Raw genomic sequence first — 22,082 nt, forward strand, 5'->3', positions numbered from 1 at the left:
ATTTATCTCTCTTGCTGCTGCTGCTGCTAAGTCACTTCAGTCGTGTCCAACTCTGTGCGACCCCACAGACGGCAGCCCACCAGGATCCTCTGTCCCTGGGATTCTCCAGGCAAGAATACTGGAGTGGGTTGCCATTTTCTTCTCCAATGCATGAAAGTGAAAAGTGAAAGTGAAGTTATTCAGTTGTGCCCGACTCTTAGCGACCCCATGGACTGCAGCCTACCAGGCTCCTCCGTCCATGAGATTTTCCAGGCAAGAGTACTGGAGTGGGGTGCCATTGCCTTCTCCATTATCTCTCTTAATCTTTATTTAAAAACAAAACAAAACTATGAACTGTACAAGGTTGCAGAGCTGGATGCCACTAGCCTATAGAATGTTTCTGTGCAATTGGGAAATGACCCCTGGAAATCTGGAAAGAAAATGTCATAAGGCACATGGCTAAGTGGGAGGCTGGATTTTTGTGTCAACTCATAACTTTGTCTGGTACACAAGCTTTGCATTGCTCACAACGCTCTAGAAATAGGTATACCACAACAAGAAAGTAGAGATTCAGGACTAGGTATTCTTCCTGAGGGCAGATAGCAAGCAAGTGGGACAATCAGGATTTGAATCTTGATTTATTAGATTTCAGGGTTTCCCAGGTGGGACTAATGGTAAAGAACGTGCCTGTCAATGCAAGAGACATAAGAGACGTGGGTTTGATTTTTGGGTTGGGAAGATCACCTGGAGAAAGGCACTGCAACCACTCCAGAATTCTTGCCTGGAGAATCCCATGGACAGAGGAGCCTGATGGTCTACAGTCCACTGGGTGTCAAAGAGTCAAACACAACTGAAGCGACTTAGTGCTATTAGATTTCAAACTTATAATTTATCTTTTTATCTTTAAAATTGGAATACAATTATATTTACCTCCTAGGATTGTCAAGAGGGGTTAAAGAAGATGATTTATATAAAGTATTTCACAAAGTACCTAGTACGCTATATGGTATTAAAGTATACTACCTTCTATAGAGTGACAGGAGTTCACAGCTGGTTCTGAAATCTTTCCTCTAGTTTTGGAAACACCTCAGGATTTGATCATTGGTCAATGCTCCCTTCATGATTAACTCAAGGGCTTGCTTAAGAGTTTATCTGTATTATCTCTAAGATAAATGAGAATCTATCCAATGACTATGTTCTGAACCAAGCACTTACCTCATCATTGAGACTGTGTGATGAGTGACCTTAGATGGTGAGAATCAGGCTAGTCATTTGCCCCTGAATGAGGGACAAGGGTCATAGTTTACAAGGTATGAATAGTGCAGGAACCATTCAACTGTTGTCGTCCCTGTTGAAGTGGTTCTTTTTTACTTAGTCTGCCTCTCATGACCACACATATGCCCCACATGTAAAATGACTGCGGCATCGAGACCTCCCTGCTGCGGCCGTGCGTGCTTTGCTCTTCCCTGTGTTGTCTTAATGTCAAATATACTCAGGGCTGAGTGAAGCCCACCTTGCCTTTAGAGTTTGATTGTCATCTGAAGCCGACTACAGTTTCTAGTAAAGCAGTATAAATGTTACATTAGATTACCAGGCAGAGTTGAGGTCAAAAGGCAGGGACTAAAAGAGAACATCTCTGAGGAGAGCTATGGATCCTCAGATAAACTGAGAAATACTTTGGTTTCAAGAAAATGGCTCCATGTGGGTGAGAGGGAGTCCTAAAGGGAAGTTGTCTGTGCCCTCTGCTTTACCATAAGTGAAAGACATTTGCCCAGGAGCTCCTGGATCCCAACTGCCAACTTCAGTTTTTGTATTGTAGACAGCACAGAATAGAGATGTAAAGCAGTGCTTGTTATCTGCTTATCCTGCCTTATTCTGTCTTTGGTGCAATCCCAAATGAAAACCAGAAGAGTGTTTTTTTTTTTTTCTCCCTCCATTTTACAGGTGAGGGTACTGAAGCCTCAGTATCAATAAGTGAATTTCTCAAAGGAGGTCAGAGGAAATGGTGGATTTAATATTGAAACTGAGGTTGACTGGTGCCAAAGTCCTTGCTCTTCCTACTCCACCATGCTACTTTCAAAATACTGATGATATTCATTGTTGCTGGTGATATGTTTTATCCAAAAACTATAGCCATTTATAAATGACATTTATTGAGTTCTTGCTATGTGGTAGGCATTGTGCTTTAAAAATATTGCCTCTGGACTTCCTTAGTGGCCCAGTGGTTACAACTCCATGCTTTCATTGCGGGGTACATGGATTTGATCCCTGATCAGGGAAGTTCCACATGCCCTGCAGTAAGGCCAGAGAATAAATATAAATAAATTCACTTAAAAATGTTGCCTCATTCTATGCTCATGACACATCTAGCAGGTAGACCTCACTATCATTTTTCACAGGTGAGGAAACTGACTGATAAAAATCAATTAAATTGCCCCAAATCACACACCATGAAGTCACACAGCTATATAGTGGTAGAGCCACATATGACAGCATCTAGAACATCTGCTGTGACTGGACTGTGTATTCCTCTAGGGCAAGATCACGGTGTGTGAAAAATCTCCTCAGGATGTTTAGGATAGCGGGCCTGTAGGGCAAGATCACAATGTGTGAAAAGTCTCCTCAGGATGTTTAGGGTAGCGGGCACCAGTGAAGGTCATTGAATGGACTATGACACAGCATGACTGTACTAGAGAGAGAAAACCTGAAAATCAGGCTGGCACTAGATGTAATAGAAAAAAAACAAAACTGTGAATGATGCAAATGACCATTGCAAACAACGCAAATGTCCATGGGGTCACAAAAGAGTCAGACACGACTGAGCAACTAAACAACAATTCCAGACTTGAGGAAATTAGGATTATGTTTCTATATTTTTATGGAGATATTGCCAAGATACATTGTTAGTTAATTTTTAAAAAAAATAGAAAGCAAGCTGTACAAAGGTGTAGATATTATGCTACATTTTGTGCAACCAATGTGTTTCTATATATATTATGTATATGATTTAATATATATATGATTAAAGAAAAATCTGATAAGTATGTTACCTATGAGGGAAGGAGAAAACAGGCTAAGGATGGAAACTAGACTTCTCTAAAACTGAATATGCTTTGTTTTGTGGCTTTGATTTTGAAAACACACTTGTATTTCACACAATTTTAAAAAGTAAAATCGAAACCAGTTCCTATAAATAATGATTATCAAAACCAGAAACAAGTGACCAAACTATATATCAAGTAGGCAGCAATTACATGGGGAAGATTCATTCCAAGTGGTTTTAAACCATAGTATTTTGACTGTACAGTGATAAAAAAGAAAACCATGAATAAAATTTTAAATGTATTCAGTAAGTTTGTTATTACTAGGAATTGTTATTGTTATTTTTAAACTATTATATATTGAAGCAGAACAAATAATAAATTATATTAGTGTTCACACAAGCCAAAACATTTTCAGAGAAGAAGAGATATAAATATAAAACCAAGGAATTCAAGTAAAAATACTGGACTCTTTTATTTGAATTGGTGAAAATATCAGTGTGAATTCAGGAATGATGTTTACTTTTCTTAAAAATATGTATTTTCTCACTTGTTCCCCTAAAAAAATCCTAGAAACACTGGACATCTTGGAAGAAATGAACATTCCTGGTGCCCAGACTGTGGTTTAAAAATATGTATTTCCCATTAAAAGGAACTAAGACTCCATGGAAAACTGCTGATTCCAGGTCTGGAGCAGGAAATGTACAAGATGAATTTTGAGCATACTATTGTGCCTGAAAGCAAAGAAATTATCAAAGAAAACTGGATGATGTCAAACGGTGCTATGCTGTGCTCAGTCTCTTCTGTTGTGTCTGACTATTTGTGACCCTATCACTGCAGGTAGTGACTGCAGCCATGAAATTAAAAGACGCTTACTTCTTGGAAGGAAAGTTATGACCAACCTAGATAGCATATTGAAAAGCAGAGACATTACTTTGCCAACAAAGGTCTGTCTAGTCAAGGTTATGGTTTTTCCTGTGGTCATGTATGGATATGAGAGTTGGACTGTGAAGAAGGCTGAGCGCCAAAGAACTGATGCTTTTGAACTGTGGTGTTGGAGAAGACTCTTGAGAGTCCCTTGGACTGCAAGGAGATCCAACCAGTCCATTCTGAAGGAGATCAGCCCTGGGATTTCTTTGGAAGGAATGATGCTAAAGCTGAAACTCCAGTACTTTGGCCACCTCATGTGAAGAGTTGACTCATTGGAAAAGACTCTGATGCTGGGAGGGATTGGGGGCAAGAGGAGAAGGGGACAACAGAGGATGAGATGGCTGGATGGCATCACCGACTCGATGGACGTGAGTCTCAGTGAACTCTGGGAGTTGGTGATGGACAGGGAGGCCTGGTGTGCTGTGATTCATGGGGTTGCAAAGAGTTGGACACGACTGAGCGACTGATCCAATCTGATCTGATGTTAGACTGTAGCCTGCAAGGCTTCTCCGTCCATGGAATTCTCCAGGCAAGGACACGGGAGTGGGCTGCCATTTCCTCCTCCAGGGGATTTTCTTGACCTAGGGATTAAACCCATGCCTCCTGTGTCTCCTGCATTGCAGACAGATTCTTTACCCACTGAGCCATCTGATAAGGAACAAACTTGAAGGAGCTTCCATTAGTTAGCATTGGGAGAACTCAGGTACAAAAAAACCCCAAATGATAATAATTGCTAAGAATTGAACATGATTAAAATATTTTAAAATCAATGAATTTAAGATGAAAATGAAACTTCAAGGCTACTCTTAGAGTTTCCTGGAATACTAACTCATTACTCTGAAAATTGATAAGAAAGACTGAAACATTTATCTTGCTTTTCCTATAAGGACCAACATTTAATGCAACCAAATAGTTGATGAACAAGTTTTCCTTAATAGAAGAAGAAACTATCAGCTTAAAAAAAAATCTCATTTTGAAATTTCTAGTGAAGTAATAGGTTTAGGAATGATCATTAATGACTGTAAACACCATTAGGTGAAAAGATGATGTGTGTGGAGGTGGGGTTATAGTAGATAGATGAAACTGACAGCTCATAAATCCAGTGATCTATCTGAGCATTACTCAAGGTGTGGCATCCAGACAGTATGCTTTTCTATACCTGGAACTATGCAGCACTAAGAAAAACAGGTTATGAATCATTAACTATGAACTTATGAGAAATATGGACGATAAAGATACATCTTGAAGACATCATGAAGACAGTGTCAGTCAAATCCAGAATATGATAAATTGTAAGAAAAATGACCCAGTTTCTTCAATGAGTAAATGGCATAGAAAGTAGGGGTGGGGCAGTATTATAGATTAAAAGAAGATTGCCACCTATAAGTGAGAAGCTGTATTTATTCCTATGTTTTTTTCCTGATTTAAATAAACCAGTTATATAAATGCATTTTTTGGGAAACTGGAGAAAATTGGACACAGCCTGTACAGTAGATATTAATGAGGTATTAATTGATCTTGTTTGATATGATAGTGGCTTTCCTGGTGGCTATTCTTTATCGTTCAGATGGTAAAGAATCTGCCTGCCGTGCGGGAGACCCAGGTTTCATCCCTGGGTCGAGAAGATCCCCTGGAGAAGTGAATGGCAACCCACTCTAGTATTCTTACTTGGAAAATACCATTGACAGAGAGGAGCCTGGTGAGCTACTGTCCGTGGGGTCTTAAAGTCAGACGAGACTGAGTGACTAACACTCTCACTTTCACTTGATATGATAGTAGTGCTCTTCGTGCTAGGTTGCTTCAGTCCTGTTCAACTCTATGTGACCCTATGAATCGTAACCTGTGAGGTTTCTCTGTCCATGGGATTCTCAGGCAAGAATATTGAAGTGGGTTGCCATTTCCTTCTCCAGGGGAGTAGTACCACAGTTATGATAATAAACAAGGATTGCCTATAAGAGCGACATACTGAAAAACCTATAGATAAAATGGTGTGTTACCTGGGATTTAAATTTTTCTGGAGACATAAAAATTTAGGTTTGCACTGGGAAAGATGAAACAAGAATAGCAGAAAGTGAATAGCTATAAGTTTGTTGAGGAGACATACGAATTCATTGAATCTCATCTTCTACAGTGTATGAAACTCTGATATAAGTTGGTGTCTTTGGGCCATTAAAATGAAGGTACTTTTCTACAGTGTTGCTGTACATAGAGCAAATAAAGATAAGCTCTCACAGGAATTGTGTTTTTGCTGTGTTGCATATGTGTGACTATAGGAATTCAACCTGCCTTGACGATCACCATCAGTAAAGCTGTATAATGTCCTTTTCAGTTCTGCTGCCACATACTCACTCATTGGACAAATCATTTTGAGTACCTATCGTGTGCTGGTTACTGTCCTTGGCTCTGCAGATAAAGAAGTGGACTTGAGAGACCAGGTTGTTGCCTCTGTGGACATTATACCAATAAATAAACACAATAATTTCAAATAAAAGATAACCAGTTTGCTCAAATTCATGTCTACTGAGTCAGTGATGCTACCTGACTATCTCATCCTCTGCTGCCCTCTTCTCTTGCCTTCTATCTTTCCCAGCATCAGGATCTTTTCCAATGAGTTGGCTCTTCACATCAGGTGGCCAAAATATTAGAACTTCAGCTTCAGTATCAGTCCTTCCAATGAATATTCAGGGTTGATTTCCTTTAAGATCGACTGGTTTGATCTCCTTGAAGTCTAAGGGACTCTCAAGAGTGTTCTCCAGCACCACAATTTGAAAGCATCAGTTCTTTGGTGCTTAGCCTTCTTTGTGATCCAACTATCACATCCATACAAGACTACTGGAAAAATCAAAGATTTGACTATATGGATGTTGGCTGGCAAAGTGATGTCTTTGCTTTTTAATATGCTATCCAGGTTTGTCATAGCTTTCCTTCCGAGGATCAAGCATCTTTTAATTTCATGGCTGCAGTCACTGTCCACAGTGATTTTGGATCCCAAGAAAATAAAATCTGTCACCGCCTCCATGTTTTCCCCTTCTATTTGCCATGAAGTGATGGGACAGGATGCCACAATCTTCATTTTTTGAATGTTGACTTTTAAGCCAGCTTTTTCACTGTCCTCTCACCCTCATCAAGAGGCTGTTTAGTTCCTATTCACTTTCTGCCATTAGAGTGGTATCATCTTCATATCTGTGGCTGTTGACATTTCTCCTGGCAATCTAGATTCCAGCTTGTACTTCATCTAGCCTGGCATTTCACAATGTGGCAGAGATGGTAAAGAATCTTCCTATAGTGCAGTAGACCTGGGTTCAATCCCTGGGTCAGGAAAATCCCCTGGAGAAGGGCATGGCAGCCCACTCCAGTGTTCTTGCCTGGAGAATCCCATGGACAGAGGAACCTGGTGGGCTACAGTTCACAGGGTTGCAGAGAGTCCAACATGACTGAAGTGACTTGGCACACACACATGCTGCATATAAATTAAATAAACAGGGTGATAATATACTGGCTTGACATACTTCTTTCCCAATTCTGAACCAGTCAGTTGTTCCATGTAAAGTTCTCACTGTGGCTTCTTGACTTGTATACAGGTTTCTTAGAAGACAGGTAAGGTGTTCTGGTATCCTCATCTCTTTAAGAATTGTCCACAGTTTGTTGTGACCTACACAGTCAAAGGTTTTAGCAGACTTTTAAAAAGCCAATAGCAAAGGAAGAAAAAGAAAGGAAGCCAGTATGCCAGAAGCAAACTGAGCTGTGAGATTAGGAGACTAGTGGTACCACAATGAGGTTCGGAAGAAAGTAATGTGCCTGTGGGTAGAGTAATCACGCATCTTGGTTTGCTGGCATATGGTCTCAGTTTGTGACTGCTGTCCTGTTCCAGTGACTAATGCGACTGGGACCCCTTTCATCTCACAAGTGTCCCAGAGTGGTGTCCCAGTTACATGGTCATTCCACTTAGAGTTTGGATTCTATTGCAAGTGCAACAGGAAACCACAAGGTGATTTTAAAGCAGAGAATGACAAAACTAACCTTTGGAAAGAGCACTGTGAGTGTTTATGCAAACTATCAAATGGTTTTTCCCAGTTTATAATACTAATAGAGATAATGGATACCCTTAATTTCCTGGACCTGCAGAGGTGATTTTCCTGGTCTGCACCCCAACTTTTTTCACATGACCACATAACCACGTAAGTTACCAAATAAACATGCTGCTGTTGCTGCTGCTAAGTCACATCAGTCGTGTCCAACTCTGTGTGACCCCATAGACGGCAGTCTACCATGCTCCTCCGTCTCTGGGACTCTCCAGGCAAGAACACTGGAGTGGGTTGCCATTTCCTTCTGCAGTAAATAAACATGAACTAGAAGCAAATACACATCCATCTACTGTATTCTGACTCAAAGACGATGGAAATGATGCAGAAATACATATTATTTTGTGAGCTTCTTTTTTACCAAATGTTTTTCTTTGTTCCCTTGTATCTGTGGAATTAAATGCCCGTTCATCCTTAGGAAACATATCAAGTGTACTTCTTAGAATGTGATAGCACAGTGCTGGGAGCATTTGATCAGTAGAAGGGCTTCCCAGGTGGAGCTAGTGGTAAAGAACCTGCCTGCCAATGCAGGTTAGATGTAACAGATGTGGGTTGGGAAGATCCTCTGGAGGAGAGCATGGTGACCCACTCCAGTATTCTTGCCTGGAGAATCCCCTAGTCAGAGGAGCCTGGCAGGCTACAGTTTATAGGTTGTACAGAGTTGGACATGACTGAAGTGACTTAGCATGCATACACATTCTAAATTTTAGCTGTTTGACTGGAACGGTTTGTCTAAACCTGTTAGGTCTTGGTTTTAGCAGCTCCAAAATGGGAAAGGAGCATTCTTTTCAGTTCTGTTAGTTTCAAGATAGGACTGTTCACAATGACTTGAAGATCAGAGCCAAAATAATGACAAAGGAAAAAGCAGTGGAAGTAAGGGATGGGAGAGAAGGAGGAGGAGGGTGAGGCGGAAAAGAGATAGGCACAGGAGAAGATAAGAGAGAGGGGATGAGAGGTGAGAAGAAGTGAGGGAAGGGGGAAAGAAGGGGCAATGCTACCAAATCTGAGCTCGATTCACTGGCTACATGAGAGGCCAATAATCAGAGAGATGAGGTGTTGAGGCAAGGAATGGTGACTTTATTCTGAAAACTGGCAGACTGAGAAGATAGTGGGATAGTGCCCTAGAGTATCATTCTTTCAGGGTCTGGATGCCTGTTTCTTTTATAGAACAGAGAGGGGGAGGAGATGAGGAAGTAAAGTAAAAGAGCCATAAATCTTGCAAAACATCTCCTCATTTGGCCTTGAGCAGGTGGGGTGGGGTGTGTTAATTTCTTCTCTTCTGCAGCCATTCACAGGTGGGCAGGGTCAGAATGTCTCCCTGTGGGCTGAACAAAAGCACTTTAAGGTTCAGACTAGGTGCAGTGTTCCTTGTGCCAGGCCATTATGTATGCTTACAGCTATAGACAGCATCCTCTTAGCGATTATAATAACAAAAGCTACTGAAGGCAAAAGTTAAAGAAACAGATCCAACTTGGAGTCAAAGTGTGCTCTTCCCATTTACAGAGTGGAAGGGGAGAGGGAGGGAAATGGGGCAGGGAAGGCCTGAAGGAGGAGAAGAGGAGGGGGCAGGGGAGAAAAGAGGAATGAAATGAGGAAAAAAGAGAGGCCAGAGAAGGTGAGGGAGTGAAAGAGGAGAGGAGAGGAAGGGAGATGAGAGAGAAAAAGAAAAGCTGGGAAAGGGCTAATACTGTGACTCAGGATTTTTAGTTTATTTAAGCAGAGATAGACTTATCCCCAAGTGGGCTTCCCAGGTAGCTCAATGGTAAAGAATCTGCCTGCTAATGAAGGAGATGCAGGTTCAATCCCTAGGCTGGGAAGATCCCCTGGAGAAGGAAATGGCCACTGGCTTCAGGATTCTTGCCTGAAAAATTCCATGGACAGAGGAGCCTGTGGGCTATAGTCTATAGGGTCACAAAGAGTCAGACATGACTAAGCGACTGAGCATACATGGGCATGGGCTTGAAGGCTTTCGCTAAGAAGACTCTACTATCCACTGTCCAACATCAAGCCAAGCAGACCAGGTCTCAGGTAAACACTGATGCAGCCATTTCGAGGCACATACTCAGAGGCTATACCACTGATATTCAGCATGTTGGATGCTGACTTCAGGGCTTGCTACCCTAGCCTGATGAATATATTGTTTTATTCCCCCAGTCAGCATCTCATTGGCACACACCTGTGCCCTGGCTTCAACAAACACTGAAGAAATCATTTTCCAGGTTTTTTTCTGAAAGTAGGTCTCTGCCTCCCACCCACACTCATCAGGAGGATTCTCTACACATGAGAAAGAAATTCAATACTGGACATAGGAAAAAAGTGACATGATCATTATAAGAAGAATAGATTATATGTAGTGATACAATAGCTTTGTGGCAAATGTGTGTTGCTGTAAAAATAGTTAAGATAATAATCTACAGTTAGGTGGAGAAAGCAACATACTTCTTAGTTCTGATGTTTTCAAGGGATATTTAGCTTGGTGTTGGAGAGAAAGGACAGAGGGTCCTACTCAGGCAGGTCCCTTCCTTTCCTCCGTGGTGAGACTGGATCTTCCCTGGTGGCTCAGATGGTAAAGAATCTGCCTGCAATGCAGGAAACCTGGGTTCAATCCCTGGGTTGGGAAGATCTCCTGAAGGAGGGCATGGCAACACACTCCAGTATTCTTGCCTGGAGAATCCCATGGACAGAAGAGCCTGGTGGGCTACAATCTGTGGAGGTGCAAAGAGTCAGACACAACTGAGAGACTTAGCATGCACACACATGGTGAGACTGAGGAGGTCAAGAGGAGCTCTTTAGCCAAAGACGGACTTCAAAAAGAGCAGAGCAGGAGATTCAGATCAGTGGGGGAAGCACCACAGTTCTCAGATGCTGCTGAAACTTTAAACAGGAAGCATACTTTCTTATCAGCCGAAGCAGAAAGAGTCCATTCAGCTGGACCCACCCTGTGGGGAGAAGAGAGTGAACTTCGCTAAGGCGAAGTCGCCCGTGGAGGTCATGTGTGCTCTTCTTGAATCGTTTACAGCAACACAGCTGGGAGACCCAGATCTTACTTCCTTGAGAGTCCACAGTCTGCAGCTCATCTTTGCCAAACCAAAAGGTGACTTACAGAAGGAAGAAGAACCATAACAACAACGACATTTAAAAAGGAACATGACCAGAATGACTCTCTGACCTTTGGACCTGGCAATTTACTCACTGGAATCCTGCTGCCGAGAATCATTTCTCCCCACCTAAAAACTCAATTTCTTTTAGGATAATTTATAATCGTGGAAACCGCACAGATCCCTGAGGTCAGGGAGCCACAGAGAGACCACATCCTTTGTTTTCATTTCTCAGCTCCAAGTATCTTAAGCTGCTTATTGTGCTTGCTTCCAAGATGTACAAATCATCCCAAGTGGTTGGGTTGTGTAAGAATGTTTCAGCTGGCGCGATGCCTGCTCTATCAGTACAAATGGCTTAACTGTTTTCTGATTAACCAAAGGATTGACCTACGTGGTCACCATGAAACCAGGTCTATCTGGCAGAGGAAGACTTGCTGATGAGTTGTGTTGGAGAATCACTTAAAGGTTGAGTTCTGCAGGAGCTGTTCCTCTTCCTTTGACACCAGGGAGCAGCTTCACACAGGCGAGAGACCAGCATCTGTGTATCAAACAGTAAGTGCTGCATTGTTGCACCTGCCTTCACTTCCTCTCCAGTGACAGATTGGGCAGCACCCCTGGAGTAGCTTGTTCCTGCCTCCAGCACAGATGTTCTCACTCAGACAAGCATGTGGGCCCCTCCTTCTGAAGAGAGCTAAATGTTGTCGCCTGACAACCCTTAGGAAATCTCTGGACCTGCGCGTAAACAATGGCTCTGAATCAGGCCTATGAGCCCCTTCCTTTCTAGATAGGAATCATATGTGTAAAGAGTATCTTTAAGACATATCAAAAGTCCAATATGTGCAGGACTGATGTCCAATGCCAGCACTTTCAATAAAGGCATAACATTGTGAGGCTTATTTCTGTGTTACTTTGGTTTGTCTTCCCCAGGATCAGCTTATACAATTAAGAATTCCCTTTGGAACTTGGAGATTAATCCTTAAAGGAAATGGGAAATAGGTCACTGAAAGAGAAAGAGTTCAGGTTTAAATTGTCTATATTGAATTTGTGGCTTAAAAGGTTGAAACTTTGGGATCAGTTTTTAACTGAAAGTGATATCTTCCTTGGTAAGGACAGAGAAATCTTATATTGGCTAAAGGTGACAGAAAGTTGGACACTATTAGTTTCATCTCTGAGCTTGTTGTATGATTTAGGATAAATCAGTGACATTAGATTAACACATGTTTGTGAAATCTAGAAAAATGGTACAGATGGACCTATTTACAGGGCAGCAATAGCGGCGCAGACACAGAGGATGGATGTGTGGACACAGTGGAAGGGAGGGAGGGTCGGGATAAACTGGTAGATTGGGACTGACATATACACACTACCATGCGTAAAATAGGCAGCTAGTGGGAACCTGCTATAAAGCACAGGAAGCTCAGCTTGATGCTCTGTAATGACCTAGACAGGTGGGATGGGGTTCCCCCCATCCCTTGAAAGGGAGGTCACACCTCCCTTGGAAGGGAGGTCCAAGAAGGAGGGGATGTATGTATACATATAGCTGATTTATGTCATTGTATAACAGGAACTAACACATCATTGTAAAGCAACCATACTCCCCCCCCACCTCTTTTTTTTTTTAAACAAAAAAGAATTACTGCTATTTTATTATGGGCAATTCGGAGATATGCCATATGGAAGCAAAAGAGGGAGTGGGGAGGTAGAGGGAAAAAGTAAGAGAGATAAAGAAGAGTTTGCAGATGTTCCAAAACTGCAATTTGTGAGATATGCTGCTTTAGAGATATGGCCATCTTAGGAAGGTCAAATGAGCCAAAGAAGTGTGCCTCAAAGGAAGAGGAATTCAATGTCCAACTTGGACCAAACCAAGATTTAAGGAAGAAACATTTTCTATTTAAGCTATTTCATTTCTCTTTGCTCTAACACACCTGGGGCAGTTAAGTGAAGTCTAGAGGAGTTTATTTTGTGGAAGAAACAACGAGAATCCATGAATGCTTGGAGCAGCCTCCTCTAGAATCTAGGCCTCCTATTCAGGGGACATAGGGTTTTCCCAAGGTGTCTAGCCCATCTCTTACAGGTGGGAGACAGAGAATGGATTTATGCCTGAAGCTTAAGCTAATAAAATTGTGGATGTTTGTCTGGAACATTTTATGTACTGGAAACAGCATAAAGGTGCATGTCGGAAATCAATGGTTTGGGTTCTCGGCCTCAGCCAGATCTTAATGGGCAACTAACCCACCTGAAAATGCATGTAGTCCTTAAGTGCACCTACTCTGTTTTCTAGGAGCTCAGGTAGCAATACAGAATTCATGATCCAGTGGAGAAACACTAAGGAATTTCCTTACCACATGATCTGTAGATAGAAATACATATCCAGCATGGAAGTACACAGCCAAAACAGGGCATGTCCTCACCAAGTTCAGGGAATAGATGTCAAATGCTGAAATAAAGCTGCAAACCCTAATTTAGAGAATCACAGACACTTGGGAGGGGTAACTCCATGCCTTAAATAGGCAGGAGATTAAAATGTGATCTGCTTTGCATCATCAGTTCAGTTCAGTTCAGTCGCTCAATCGTGTCAGACTCTTTGTGACCCCATGAATCACAGCACGCCAGGCCTCCCTGTCCATCACCATCTCCCGGAGTTCACCCGAACTCACGTCCATCAAGTCTGTGATGCCATCCAGCTATCTCACCCTCTGTTGTCCCCTTTTCCTCCTGCCCCAAATCCCTCCCAGCATCAGAGTCTTTTCCAATGAGTCAACTCTTCGCATGAGGTGGCCAAAAGACTGGAGTTTCAGCTTTAGCATCATTCCTTCCAGAGAACACCCAGGGCTGATCTGTTCAGAATGGACTGGTTGGATCTCCTTGAAGTCCAAGAGACTCTCAAGAGTCTTCTCCAACACCACAGTTCAAAAGCGTCAATTCTTAGGTGCTCAGCTTTCTTCACAGTCCAACTCTCACATCCATACATGACCACTGGAAAAACCATAGCCTTGACTAGATGGACCTTTGTTGGCAAAGGAATGTCTCTGCTTTTCAATATGCTATCTAGGTTGGTCATAACTTTTCTTCCAAGGATTAGGTGTCTTTTAATTTCATGGGTGCAGTCACCATCTGCAGTGATTTTGGAGCCCAAAAAAATAAAGTCTGACACTATTTCCACTGTTTCCCCAACTATTTCCCATGAAGTGATGGGACCAGATGCCATGATCTTCGTTTTCTGAATGTTGAGCTTTAAGCCAACTTTTTTACTCTCCTCTTTCACTTTCATCAAGAGGCTCTTTAGTTCCTCTTCACTTTCTGCCATAAGGGTGGTGTCATCTGCGTATCTGAGGTTATTGATATTTCTCCTAGCAATCTTGATTCCAGCTTGTGCTTAATCCAGCCCAGGGTTTCTCGTGATGTACTCTACATAGAAGTTAAATAAACAGGGTGACAATATACAGCCTTGACGTACTCCTTTCCCTATTTGGAACCAGTCTGTTGTTCCGTGTCCAGTTCTAACTGTTGCTTCCTGACCTACATACAAATTTCTCAAGAGGCAGGTCAGGTGGTCTGGTATTCCCATCTCTTTCAGAATTTTCCACAGTTTATTGTGATCCACACAGTCAAAGGCTTTGGCATAGTCAATAAAGCAGAAATAGATGTTTTTCTGGAACTCTCTTGCTTTTTCCATGATCCAGCAGATGTTGGCAATTTGATCTCTGGTTCCTCTGCCTTTTGTAAAACCAGCTTGAACATCTGGAAGTTCATGGTTCACGTGTTTCTGAAGCCTGGCTTGGAGAATTTCGAGCATTACTTTACTAGTGTGTGAAATGAGTGCAATTGTGCGGTATGCAATTGAGCATTCTTTGGCATTGCCTTTCTTTGGGATTGGAATTAAAACTGACCTTTTCCATGAAAGCAAATTCTTCTACATTGGGATGCACATTGCTTACCGATTTCTAGGTCCTCAAAAATTCCAAGACCATCTGGAATCCCTTTAATCTGAGATGCATGGTATGGACCACAGGTTTCAAAAAGAAAAGCCTTGGGTGTTTTTCTTGACTTGCCCAATTTAAGAAGGTTCAGCTAGCATTTTAAAATTGGGAGATTTTACCTAAAAATCTGGGGTACCATCTTCTTTTGAAAAGAGAAGGGAACAGCTCCCCACTCCAGTATTCTTGCCTGGAGAATTCCATGGACAGAGGAGCCTGGCAGGCTACAGTCCATGGGGTCGCAAAGAGTGGGACAGTGCTGCCAAGTTGCTTCAGTCGTGTTTGACTCTGTGCGACCCAATTGACGGCAGCCCACCAGGCTCCCCCGTCCCTGGGATTCTCCAGGCAAGAACACTGGAGTGGGTTGCCATTTTCTTCTCCAATGCAGGAAAGTGAAAAGTGAAAGTGAAGTCGCTCAGTCGTGTCCGACCCTCAGCGACCCCATGGACTTCAGCCCTCCAGGCTCCTCTGTCCATGGGATTTTCCAGGCAAGAGCACTGGAGTGGGGTGCCATTGCCTTCTCCGGAGTGGGACACTACTGAGCGATTTTACTGAGCGATTTTCACTTTCACTTTCATGCAGTAACAATGTCCAGGGCTGAAAAGCAGCTGCTCCTATTAGGCAGACATTAGCTTTCCAGGACAGCATGGATTCCATCACTCCCTTTCTCTCTAGCACCGAGGCTGAGTAACAGCTGCCAATCATCACACCACTACGTTTTTTCCCCCTTTTAGCATTGGAAATATCTCCCAGCTGTTCATGTCACTGTCATCATCCCCGGTGGCTCAGATAGTGAAGAATCCACCTGCAGTGAAGGAGACCTGGGTTTGATCCCTGGGTTGGAAAGATCCCCTGGAGTATGGCATGGCAACCAATTCCAGTATTCTTGCCTGGAGAATCCCATGGACAGAGGAGCCTGGCGGGCTACAGTCTCCGGGGTTGCAGAGAGTCAGACACGACTGAGTGACTAAACACACAGCTATAGAAATGTATTTCTCAGCTGTTCATGTCACTGTCAATCATGGAGAGACAAATGCCAGGCCATGCCGATACCATTTCATGTTTTGAGAAAAATGGAGAATGTATTTCCTTGGGAAAATATAAAAGAGTTGTACATATTTAACAGGCAAATACTCCCTTGGCTCCACTCATACTTCTATCTGGTCCCTGTAGTATTGGAGTTTCTTAAATCCTGAGGCAGGGTTTGTCATAGGTGGCATTTTATCCTTAAACGTCCACAGCTCCTTGGAATCATTACCATCAGATAAGTTATCAGGGTGGTTTAGGGTATCACTGTAGACAGGGGAAAGCCATACCCAATAATTGGGGACCTTTAATGGATTTTGAGTTTCTTCCTGTTATTCTCAGCCCCTTGTACTCCAAATTACAGAAAAGTACGTTATGGACTTGGGACTTAAGAGTCCAAATAATGCAGGCTTCAAGCAGTGAAATTCTTGAGTTAGACTTAGGAAATAAACTTTTATTTCCCTGACTCAGTAACTGTGTATTTGTGTCCTTAGCATTAGCACCAGGCACTAGATTTAAGAAGTAAAAAAGGAATGAAGATACAGGATTTTTCATTTCTGTATTAAGAAAGGTTTGAGGTTAGATTTTTGGTGGGGGTCAATTTCATTAAGAGCTACCCAGATGGTTCTAGTGATAAAGAACCTGCTTGCCAATGCAGAAGATGTTAAGAGACATGGATTCAACCCTGGATTGGAAGATCTCCTGGAGGAGGGCATGGAAACCATTCTGGTATTCTTAGAGAATATAGTATGCTTGGAGAATCCCATGGACAGAGGTGACTGGTGGGCTACAGTCCAAGGGGTTGCAAAGAGTCAGACACTACTGAAGCTATTTAGCACACAGTTTTATCCAAAAAACTTCCCTTCTGTGAAACTTCTCAGAAAATCTCCCAAAAGTACAGGATAATACACGATTTCAATTGTTAACATTTTTTTTTCTACAGAGAATTCCCTGGTGGTTCAGACAGTAAAGAGTCTGCCTACAATGCGGGAGACCCGGGTTCAGTCCCTGGGTCTGGAAGATCTCCTGGAGAAGGAATAGCAACCCACTCCAGTATTCTTGCCTGGAAAATCCCACGGATGGTGGAACCTGGTAGGCTACAGTCTATGGGGTTGGAAAGAGTTGGACACGACTGAGCAACTTCACTTTCATTTTTTTCTACAAGGATTAATTCCTTGTCTCGTGTCATTGTGTAAATGATTTAAACATTTGCACACTTTGAAGTGATTATAGTATGTTGGTTATAATTTTACAGCCTGGAATATAAATCCTTGTATAATCATCTCCGTTAAAACATAAGAGAGAGGAGATTTAGTTAGGTTGTTTCTACCTACCAGAGAATTAGATTTGAACATATCAGAGGGATCTTCTAGATTTAGTATAATAAAAGACTGAAAGACTTAACATCTACTTTTTGTTTTACTCTTTTTTTCTTAAAATTTTTGTTGGAGTATTGCTTTTCAATGATGTTTTAGTTTCTATTGTACAACAAAGTGAATCAGCTATATGTATACATTTGTGTGTGTGTGTGTGTGTGTGTGTGTATGTGTGTGCATGCTCAGTCATGTCCAACTCTTTGTAACCCCTTGGACTGTAGCCCTCCAGGCTTCTCCATCCATGGAATTCTCCAGGCAAGAACACTGGAGTGAGTTGCCATTTCCTTCTCTGGGGAACCCTGCATTGTCAAGTGGATTTTTTACGACTAGAGGCACCTAGCAAACCATGTATACATATATCCCCTCTTTTTTGGCTTTCTTTCCCATTTAGGTCACCACATAAAATTGAGTTGAGTTCCCTGTGCTATACAGTAGGTTCTCATTAGTTATCTATTTTATATGAATATCCACTTGCTTATTTAAAGTCATGATAAGTTAACATATGAGTCAGGAACAAACAATGCATTTATATTTTAGATACAGAATGTGTGAAAGGGATGTTTTCAGGTGTGAGGCCAGGTCTCTGCAGTGCTTACAGGTGCATTTTATTAGCCAGGTCTTCAAAGGTGCAGTTTGTATTATTGATGTTCACCTCAGAAATACATGTACTAGCAGAGTTGTGTTTCTGAGGTGAATTGTACCTATAAAGTATCATCTGTCTCAAGGTCTTTGACTGGAGCAGAAATGGAACATTTTCCATTTTCTCTTGTAATGAGTGCAGAGGGCTCCTCTCCTCCAACCTTCTTGCTTCCCCACCTAGGATCTCATTTTCTTTCCATCTTTCTTGTTTTGGTGAATACTTTTGAAGCTTCAGGCAGATACAGCCATGGATGTGCGTGCAAAGTTGCTTCAGTGTGTCTGACTCTTTGCAATCCCATGGACTGTAGCCCACCAGGGTCCTCTATCCATGGGATTCTCCAGGTGAGAATACTGGAGTGGGTTGCCGTGTCCTTCTCCAGGAGATCTTCCTGACCCAGGAATCAAACCTGTGTTTCTTACATCTCCTTCATTGGCAGGCTGATTCTTTACCATTAGCACCACCTGGCAATGAAAATGCTCTAAAGATGCTAAGAAAGTACCTAAAGAGAGAATTGAACAGCATGTTAAAATGCAAATTTATACAGAGGCCAGCACCTTCAGGGATTTGGTTAGGAACTGGGAGGGGTAGGACAGCCAGGCAAGGCTGTGTGGGCCATGTAGAGTCCTCAAGCCATGAGGAGGGTTGGGGCTGAGACCCTGCCCCCTTTGGTTCAGCAGCCCTGCAAGGTGGGGTCCATCTACCAAGAAGAGAGGCCTTTTCCTTTGTGTGCAGGTGCTTCTGTTGCCCAGCCACTTCTCAGGAGGAGCTGCATATGCCCAGAGGGGTCATTTTTTTTTTTTTATTCATTCTTGTCAAAGGAAGTGCCTCTTTCTAGTTTGCACAAATGTGCTGGGCCTATAGGCTAGAGGGGGTTCTTAACTTGCTAAAGCCCTTACCATCCTATAGAACACCACTGACAACACCTCACCTTGGAGAATGAGGCTGACATTGACATGAAAGAGCATACCTACAAGAAAAAGGAGTTCTGAAAAATGGTATTGCTTCAGGAAGTATTTAGAAAGCCTCGTGACTTGAAAACATAGACTGTTTGGAATACGTCTCCATAGGGATCCTGCTCTAATGATCACATAGCCCTGAGTCAGTGAAGGATTTCCTTTTGGCATTATAACCACTCCCTGCTTCTCTCCTCGCTCCTTACCTCCACATCTACCAACACTCCACCTCACCTAATAGGGCATAACTGCAACCAAATGAGTTCTTGGAGAAGCTGGCTCTGTATTACTTTCTGAAGGGATAAAAGATTTCGGGTTGGATCCTGTGAATTAAGTGGTTGCTAATAGTGCTAGGTGGGCTTCCCTGGTGGCTCAGTGGTAAAGAATCCATCTGCCAATGCAGGAGACCCGGGTTCAATCCATGGTCCACTCCAGTATTCTTGCCTAGAGAATCCCATGGACAGAGGAGCCCGGTAGGCTACAGTTCATGGGGTCCCAAAGAGTCAAACATGACAAAGGGACTAAACAACAGTAACAAAAATAGAGCTAGGTAATATAAAGATATAAAGACTGCTTTTTATGATAAAATGTTCCACAAGACATCTTCTGGTACATGGAAAAAGAAAATGAGAAAATGTTGCACGGTCCTCACCAACAATCAAATTTTTGGTTCTTGAGAGTGTCAGTATGAGTGTGTGTGTGTGTGTGTGTGTGTGTGTATGTGTGAGTGTCCTTCTCGACTGCGTGATTTCAGCTTTCACATTGATATTCTCAATGGCTGAAAATATTCATGTATGCCAACTTTATCTGTGGTGTGTTCTAGAAACCAGAAGGGATCACAGAGGGTCAGGACTGAAAGCAGGCCCAGGCTCTCTGGGGACACTTGCCCTGCTCTGTTCGTCTGTGCCAATACTAGTGGGAGCTGTTTGTCCTTCCTGTGTGCTTCCTTGAGAACAGAATTTCGGCCAAAAATCAAGGGAAGTTTTCTTCCGAATTGTACAAGCGCTTCTTTGAGAGCTGTTAGAATAGCTAAAGTGGTCCAAGTCCTAAACGGGTTTGGAGCAGAAAAAGCTTCTCTGGAACAGTGTGTTCAGAAACGTGTTTTTAATTATAAGACTGACCACCTGCATCTTCTATGCTGTTCTGGGGAGGCTGAGCAGGAAGTGCTGGGTCAGAGGGAGGATGACCCAGGAAAGGATGACAAGGGAGGGACGAAGTTCAGAGTATCAACACATGTCTATAGTCTGAAGAACGACAAGGACTTAAACATTCGTAAGTGTGTGTGTGTGTGTGTGTGTGTGTGTGTGTGTGATGGGAGGTGTTGATCTGCTGGGAGTTTTAAGGTATAGATTTAAAAAGACAGTTGGCTGCAAAGAACATTTTACTGTCAAATGAGGAAATTTGAATATAGATTTTATATTGGCTAATATAAGAGCATTGTGACATTTGTTAAATGTGGTAATATTATTTTGCACATGCAGAAATAGTCTCTTTATTTTAAAGAAATGTACTAGTTCTTTAGTTCTCATTTTTTATTCACTTGAGCAACTAACACTTAACACTTCCATACGTGTAATCTATTTTAAAATACTTGAACATAAAAGTAGCAATCAAAGTAAGTTAGGATAGAAAACAGATTAATAAAAATAGAAAGTGAAAGTGTTAGTAACTCAGTCATGTCCGACTCTTTGTGACCCCATGGACTGTAGCCCGCCACGCTCCTCTGTCTATGGAATTCTCCAGGCAAGAACACTGGAGTGGGTTGCCATTTCCCTCTCTAGGGGATCTTTCCGACCCAGGGATTGAACCCAGGTCTCCAGCATTGCAGGTAGACTCTTCACTGACTAAGCCATCAGGGAAGACCTAATAAAAATAGATGTTAGTCATTAAAAGATAGGAACTGTAATACAATTAAACGTTATATCAATATGTCAATATATAAAGCAGAATTGTTAAGCATCTTAGTAAAATATTTTTTGAATAGAAGAGTTTACAGCAAGAGACAGACAGCTGGTAAAGGAGTTGGCCAGGTATTTGATTTTTATGTATAAGAGCAGGTGTCTCCTTTTTTCTCTGTAACTTCTCCTTGCACAAAGCAGTACTCAAAATGTCTACGAATGAATGGATGAAGTTCTGCAAGACTCATTCCAACTCTGGACCACTTTAACCTGCAACCACCTCTTACAGGATCTTTCATATATCCTCTCCCAGCTTCTTTCACTATGTCAGTTGTAGGTGAATGTTCTAAGCTCTGCATCTCGCACAGCAAGATCAGCAATGTTGCTGAGCCCCAAGACAGCATGTTCCTCTTGGTGTTGCTTAGTAAAAATGTAGGTCAGGATGCTATGGGTAAAAATATTGTTACTAAAGGCTCTTTGCTTTTGCTTCTCATGCATCTATTAATATCATGCATTAATGATACTGCTTGTTAGTAATAATTGCACTAAGCCTATTTTAATTAAATCTAGCATGAATTTTTTTTAATTGAAGTAGAATTTATTTACAATGTTGTGTTAGTTTCACATGTATAGCACAATGACTCAGATATATATATATATATATATATATATATATATATATATATATATACATCTGTCTGATTTTTTGCCACCCCATGGACTGTAGCCTGCCAGGCTCCTCTGTCTATGGAATTCTCCAGGCCAGAATACTGGAGTGGGTAGCCATTCCCTTCTCCAGGGGATCTTTCCAACTCAGGGATTGAACCCAGGTGTCCCACATTGCAGGCAGATTCTTTGCCATCTGAGCCACAAGAGAAGCCCCAACCAATATAATATATTCAGTTATATATACATATATATTCAGTTATATATACATATATTTATTTCCAATTCTTTTCTACATAGGTCATTACAAGATGGTGAATACAGTTTCCTGTGCTACACAATAGGTCCTTGTTTTTTATCCATTTTATACACAGTAGAGTGTAAGCATGTAATGTGTTTTTGCCTGAAGAAAAGTA

At 42.0% G+C, this 22,082-nt stretch overlaps 1 long non-coding RNA gene across 2 annotated transcripts in view; it reads left to right on the forward strand.

Annotated features, from left to right (window-relative positions):
- LOC147379338 (uncharacterized) overlaps window positions 1–22,082 on the forward strand; it is a 173,027-nt gene that overhangs the window by 42,230 nt on the left and 108,715 nt on the right. The window contains exon 1 of one of the 2 annotated variants that reach the window (XR_015160513.1): window positions 9,573–20,374. The exons of the other annotated variant lie outside the window; for it this stretch is intronic. This is a non-coding gene — a long non-coding RNA (uncharacterized LOC147379338). Of the gene's footprint in view, window positions 1–9,572; window positions 20,375–22,082 lie in introns of those variants that run through there. 2 annotated transcript variants of the gene reach the window in all.

The sequence above is a fragment of the Bos grunniens genome, chromosome 1, assembly GCF_055505025.1.
Source record: "Bos grunniens cultivar Pamir isolate PY7600 chromosome 1, Bosgru_T2T1.0, whole genome shotgun sequence".
NCBI classification, from domain to species: domain Eukaryota; kingdom Metazoa; phylum Chordata; class Mammalia; order Artiodactyla; family Bovidae; genus Bos; species Bos grunniens.